Raw genomic sequence first — 7,017 nt, 5'->3', positions numbered from 1 at the left:
CCAGGGCATTTGCCCGGTGGGGCGCTCGTGATTTTTCGTTTTTATGGGCCGATGGGGGTTTATTTCTTTTTTTTTTTAACGATATAAATGAATGGTGGTGGATTGGCCAGTTGGTCATGATCGAATCTGGGCTTGACCAGTTACAGCAGAGGAGGTCGAACCTTAAAGTTGAGGTGAAAAGGAACGGGATTTCATAACTACTTAAGCTAGAAAGTTACTAATTCAATCATGAAACTGATCAATGATCAGCTGATCGGCTTTTCTCTCTGCGCCAGAAAGAGGGAACCAGCAGATGTAGCGCTAAACAACAGCAGCACGTTTAAGCTTGATCAGCTGTCGGTAGAATTTATTTAATATTAATTTCTAGTATCAGCTGATGTTTGCTGGAGCCACAGCTGTAAAGCTGCTGGCCATGATATCGGTTTGGATATGTGGTGAGAGGGAAACATGAAGATGAAACCAGGAGATGTCCTTACTGAATCATCAGAGCTGAACAGGTGATGGAGAAACAGGTTTACCTTTTAGGTGACATGAATGAGTTGAAGGGAAGAAATGAACTGTTTCTGAGAGACAAATAACACCAGGATCCATACTTTTCTTTCTTATTCTCATTTAAAATGTCTAGTTTTTAATAAATATTTATCTGAATCTTACAACCAAAGTTTTCATCTGATGTAAAATGTGTAGAAATACATTATTGTATTCAGTAAATATTAAGTATACTATATTAAATAGTATGTAATATCTAGTATATAGTAAGTTATAGTATTCTTTCCTTTGGGAAGGTACCATCTGTGCAGTCTGCAATTCTGTTGAAGAAAGATTTTGAATCTATTTGATTACAGGAGAAAAGTAATAGATTTCTGTGCATTTGTTTGATACGTGCATTAAATTAAAATCAGTTTTGTCAATTAAGCATCTTGAAACAGAGGGTGGGGGAGTGGTTCCCTTTTTTTTTTTTTTTTTCTTTTTTGCTGGGAGTTGGCAACCCTGTTAGTTAGGTATATGTAATTATAAATTAGGTTGTTTTATATTTTTGCTAAAGACCGTTTAGAATACCAGAATGGGGAGGGTGGTGTAGGTTTAAGTTTATATAGCATGGTGGGCTTAGTCTTTCTCTCTTTTTTAGCCATACCCTACAACTCACCACTACTTCTGAGATATAGCATACCACAGTTGCAATAACGCAATAAAAGCTAGATCATGCTCATCAATTAAAGGAAAACTTAGCAGCTTTTGTCTAATATTTAAAGGAGAAGTCTAGTTTTGAAATAAAAAAAAACAAGAAACAGTTTAAATGTACACAGTCAGCTTTAATTCGAGGGGGCTGAACAAAAATATTCCATTCACAGTTGAGGAATTACATTTACATTTATCTTTTTATGAGTAGCTCCTATTGTCAGAGGCTCAAATATTATTCTACAATTCACTCAAGCGTTATAACAGATGTATGATCCCTTCATTATTTCTTCATAAAATAAGCAGGTACTTCTGTGCAATGACAATAAAGTTTTACTGTCTTCTAAAAGGTCTAGAGTTGATTCCAAGTATAGTATTTACATCTGCTAGTTGTTTATGTGAATCCACAATGTGTGGACACAGGATTCACACATTAAGTCCAAGTTAAACAGTCAGTCACGAAGATGAAAGCCAAAACAGATCCATCACATTTAACTTTAGGAATATTAGGACATTGGCAGTGGCTAAGTCAACAGCATCTGGAACAAAGAAAAACTGGAAACATTTTTAAGTACAATATTATGGTGTTTTAGAGTCAGACAGTCAACTCAGTTGAGGTGCATTTCCCATGGTAAAGACAACTAATGAACAAAAAACAACTGAAGACTGTTGCAGTAAAGCACTGGGAAACATCAGAAATAAGAAAAAAAAACATTCTTTCCCAATGCAAAGACTTAGGTGTACAGTAGGTGTGGTCTTCTACATCAGCAAAAGAGCACATTGGGTGCAGTTCCTGTCAGCTAAAAAAAAGGCAACAGAGGCAACAGTTTCCATGAGGTCCACAAAGTTCGACAAAGGGTGACTGGAGAACATTGCCTGGTTTTACAAATCCCTCCTTGGTGCTAACTGAATATTGTTTATTGTTGCTGACCGTGTTCTGACCATGACTCTGGTATGCACAATGAATCTTCTGATAAAACACCAGAGTCACAAAGTTCAAATCTGGCTTGACAGTGAGTTCACTGTACTCAAATGGCCTCAGAGTCACGAGATCATAATCCAATAGAGGACCTTTGGGATGTGGTGAAACAGGAAAATTCCCATCATGAATATTTAGCCAGCAAATGTGCAACAACTATCTTATGCTATCACATCAAATGGACCAAGAAAATGTTGCATCTGTGCTCTGAAGGAAAAAGGAGGTCCAACTTGGTACTAGCACAGAATACCTACCAAGGTGGCTGGTACGTGTCAATAAAGCAATTAAAACAACCAAAACTGCCAACAGTTGTGTAGATCCCCTGCAAAAACTCTCCCTCATTATGAATTCTCATACTGTGATGTTGCCGGTAGATTCGTCTCATTTCAGCAAATCTTGTAGTTGATTTTATTGGATTTGTGTCTGGGAAAACTGATGGCTGTTTCCATGTTTCCACTTCTTCCAAGTGGAAACATGGAAACATGTTTCACTATCACATGAAGATGAATTTCAAGATGCATCCCAGCAAGTATCCCAGCAGAACAATAACTAACTTATAGTTTAATTGGTCTGCTACTCCAGCACCCACAGGACCCAAAATTCATATATATAAAAAATATACCATCCACTTTTACAGTCTTTTTGTTTTTTGTTAAACTGCATACCAATTACCAGGGGCAATAAGCATACCAATGTTAGACCAGCAATAATACAGCTGTAAGTTTTACAACAGTTTCAGCACATATGGTGCTTAAACTTAATTATCTACCTATCTATCAAGTTTTTTTCCACAAAAAGATTTTTTACAAAATCTCTCAGGATAAATCTGTACATACAGCAGAAAAATCCATGATGTAATTATTCACAACTCATTCAACAGTCAGTAATCCATGCTTTCTCATCAACATGGCTGTCATGGGACATTATAGTATTCCCTGAATGGAGCCAATAATGCTGCCATTTCTATCCTGTGCTTTTCCAGCTTGAAAAAGTCAAAAGGCCCAGCACGAAAAAAAAAAAGTAATTTTAAGGATTAAACTCGGATTTTCACTTCACCATTATTCCATCCATCCATTCACTTTATTCCACTTATCCAGGGGAACACCAAGCCATTCCCATGCCAGCCGAGAGATATAATTTCTCCAGCGTGTCCTGGGTCTGCCCCAGGGCCTCCTCCCAGTAGGACATACCCAGAACACCTCAGGCATGAGGCACCCAGGTGGCATCCCTGTCAGAACCACCTCAAGTGGCTCCTTTCGATGTGTAGGAGTAGTGGCTCTACTCTGAGTCCCTCCTGAATGGCCGAACTCCTCACCCTATCTCTAAGGGAGAGGCCAACCAACATTTGGAGAAAGCTCATTTACGCTGCTTGTATCTGCAATCTAGTGCTAGGTGAGGGTAGGGATGTAGATCAACCGAAAATTGGAGGGGCTGATTCTCATTCCTGCCGCTTCACACTTTGCTGCGAACCACTCCAGTGCAAACTGGAGGCCATCACCTGATGAATTCAACAGAACCACATCATCTGTGAAAAGAAGAGATGAGATTGTAAGACCACCCAAGTGGAAGTCTTCCACCACTTGGCTATGCCTAGAAATTCTGTCTATAAAAATTATGAACAGAATAGGTGACAAAGGGCAGCCCTGGCAGAGTCCCACTTATTACCGGGTGTGTGGCCCAAGCACTTGCAACAGTTGTAAAAGGAACGAATGGCCCATACCAATGGACTTGATGGACAAGTCATCCCTCTCGTCCCCAGACTCTACTTCCTCCACGGAAGATGCGCCACTGGGATTAAGGTGATCCTTTAAATATCTCTTCCACAACCTGAAAAGATCCTCAGTCGAAGTCAGCAGTGCTCTACCTGCACTATACACAGTGCAAGTAGAGCATCGCTCCCCCTCCTGAGTTGCCTGACAATTTTGCCAGAAATTCTTGGAGACGGTCCGAAAACCTCTCCAAGCTCCTCCCCCACCTGCGTTTTTGCTTCAGCCACAGCCTTCAGCCATAATTGAAATAAAAAATAAATATATTTTCAAAAATGTAGAAATCAAACAGCAAAATTGTTTCTGAAAGCTGTAGAAAAAAAAAACTCACTTAACTTAACTAACTCAGTGAAAGAACGGCCACTCACTCATTTATTACTAAAATAAAATAATTGAAGATTTCATTTTTTACATAGATATTTTCATTTTTCACAATTATTGTCAATGCATGTTTACTGGTACATTCTTATTCCTTATATAAGAAAATATGACCACAAGAGCATTTTTATAATTTATTGATGTAACTGCAGAAACATCAGGCCAGCTCAGCCCCTGGAAAGAGGTTGGTGAGCCGGCCTTCAAACACTGCAGCAGATAAACTTCAGATTTTACTTACAGAGAACATGTTGACCTACCACTCACACTTGATAACATATGCAGACTTTTTTTTAAACAGATTTTGGGTAATGTTATTATAATGATATTTTCTATTAGCTATGCTAACTTCATGGTGTGGCAAGTCAAAATGTTTCAAGTAATAAAAATTTGACCACTGGGTACAACATACAACATGGACAGTGCTGGAATAATATTTCTTGTTTGTTTGATGTTTGCTTTTGTGTAAAAGAAAAATAACAATGTAGATCTTCACACATAAACTGTTTAGTGTATAAAATGAATGAGTACCCCCCAAAAATGAAATTAAATAAATAATCGATTATTTATTTTTATTGACTTGTCCATGGTCCTAGTGTCCAGCGTAGTCTTTAACGTCAGGAGCCACATTTCTGCACAGCTGTCTCTGATGACGTCCCCGGCCCTGCTGCTTCTAAGACGCCTTCATCAGATCCTGGGCTCAGTGATGCAGCAGAGGCTTTTTCTCTCAACCCCTGCCCCGCTCTCTTTCCAGCTAAGATGACAAGAGAAACACATGGGAGTCAGTGATATTTACAGTGTAATGCTCCTGCATAAATCTACACGCACACTGTCTTTACCGCTAATACCGGTAACCCTAATCTCATGCTTAACGATGTAATGTCTTAAGAACTATGTTATATGTGCAGTTCACTGGTAAAAATAAGTGTTGCTTGTTTACTAAATTAATGTTTTGCATAAGTGTAAGACAAAAATGACTCATTAGAATGAAAAATAATAAATAGAGGCACAGTTCAGCTAACATTTAACGAAGATCTGCGACATCCACAGTCATAGACAGTTTGAACTTTTTTCCTGCTTGCAGTTTATTTCCATTAGTTGGTTATTATCTTACCTATAGCACTACATGGTGTCAGGATGGGCTTCTCCTGTTGCTCTCCTTCAGCGATGGAAGCCCGGATCCTTCTAACCACGTAGATGCTAGCTGCAATATGAAACAACAACACAACAAAACAACACGATTTTCTATGAGTATGAGTGTGCTTTGTGTAATGTTTTGTTTTGTTGTACATATTTGTCTATCTATACGTGTGTGTATATAAAATATATAATATATAAATATACAGTCAAGCCACATGTATACACTGTATATACAGTCACATAGATAGGTAGATCTTATTGTGGAAAAAATGTAAACACCGCGTGGACGCGAAACGGTTTAACAGGGATTTCAGAAAAGTCTCCTACCTTTTATTAGCAGTCACACCATCGTTTCTGTCCAGTGTCAATCTGTACTTTTCGTAAACTTCTCCGTAACAGGTACACACAGCTTCCTGTGTCCGCGAATGGTTATAAAAGCTCACAACCTACTACATATTGTGCCGGAGGCGGGGCTTCAAGAAACACTGCTTTCTGATTGGCTGAGCTGTTACGAAAGCTGAACATGTAATGAAGACGATGTGCGATGAGCAATACCTGTGCAGTGGTGACATAAGAATGATTATACAGAATTGGGGTTGACGTAACATTTACAGGATATCTAATAAAATATAATAATAATAATAATCTTTACTTATACAGCAACTTTCAAAACAGATTTTACAGATTTAATAGAACTACAAATTCAAAAAAACTAAAAGGGTAGGCAGGCATTGAAGGGATGTCACCAAAAAGAATACAAATATAAACAAATACAAGCGAGTCTATTGAAATGAGCTTTAAGAAGCGATTTCCTCGGGTGGATCATTTTAAAGTTGAGGATCCCTGATGGCAAAAGTAGTCACCTCTAGGTTTAACTCTTGATTTTGGAACAGCTGTAAGTACTCTGAATGTGGATCCAAGACAACTCAGGCTGTATCCCAATTCAGGGTCTGCAGCCTTAAAGGCCGCATTTTAAGGCCGATTACGTCACAGCGACGCGACGAAGACTGCTCGAAATGCGGCCCTCAAATGCGTCCTTCATTTCCCTGAATTTTAAGGGCGTGGCGGTGTAGACTTCGTGGCCCAACATATCCCAGAATGCATAGCGCGGCGGTGGGTGTGGATAATTTTGCTGAAAAAAAAAAACACAGCGGATGAGGGGCCCCGAAGAGTAAACTTTAAGTAAGTACTGAATATTATGTGACTTATTTATGTGCAAATGTTTAATAACGAAGAACATTAAAACATTACTGTTGGCCACATGTCGGCAAAGTTATGTGACATTAGTGATGTTTGTACTAACTTGGTTTTAAAGCCTTTACTTTAAAATATACGCCGTTCAATAGCTGACCTTAATCTTACAGAGAATGATCAAAGCTCATGTAGAAACAAGCAAACAAATGAACAAAATATGTTCTCCTTCATTTCTGTCAAACAATGCTGTATGAAACGTTTCCAGCTGTTAGTATCTTGGTTGCTAGGCAACCTGGGCAGCGCGACGGAGGCTAGACCGTCCCATTTCACAAGCCTCGCACTTCCGGCCTTAGCGGTCTTTGAGTACGTGGCCCTTGTGGACCG

At 39.0% G+C, this 7,017-nt stretch overlaps 1 long non-coding RNA gene across 1 annotated transcript; it reads right to left on the bottom strand.

The window, feature by feature from the left end:
- Positions 1-4,423: 4,423 nt before the first annotated feature.
- Positions 4,424-5,921, bottom strand: LOC146556526 (uncharacterized). The gene is made up of 3 exons (XR_014889044.1): positions 5,767-5,921; positions 5,414-5,503; positions 4,424-5,053 (listed from the first exon to the last, which is right to left on the bottom strand). It is a non-coding gene; the product is annotated as an uncharacterized LOC146556526 (long non-coding RNA).
- Positions 5,922-7,017: the final 1,096 nt, after the last annotated feature.

Source organism: Mchenga conophoros, linkage group LG16, assembly GCF_057382185.1.
Source record: "Mchenga conophoros isolate Kocher_MC1m ecotype Shallow Benthic linkage group LG16, M_conophoros_male_GT1.1, whole genome shotgun sequence".
Classification (NCBI taxonomy): Eukaryota; Metazoa; Chordata; class Actinopteri; order Cichliformes; family Cichlidae; genus Mchenga; species Mchenga conophoros.
This window is presented reverse-complemented; position numbering and strand designations above follow the sequence as displayed.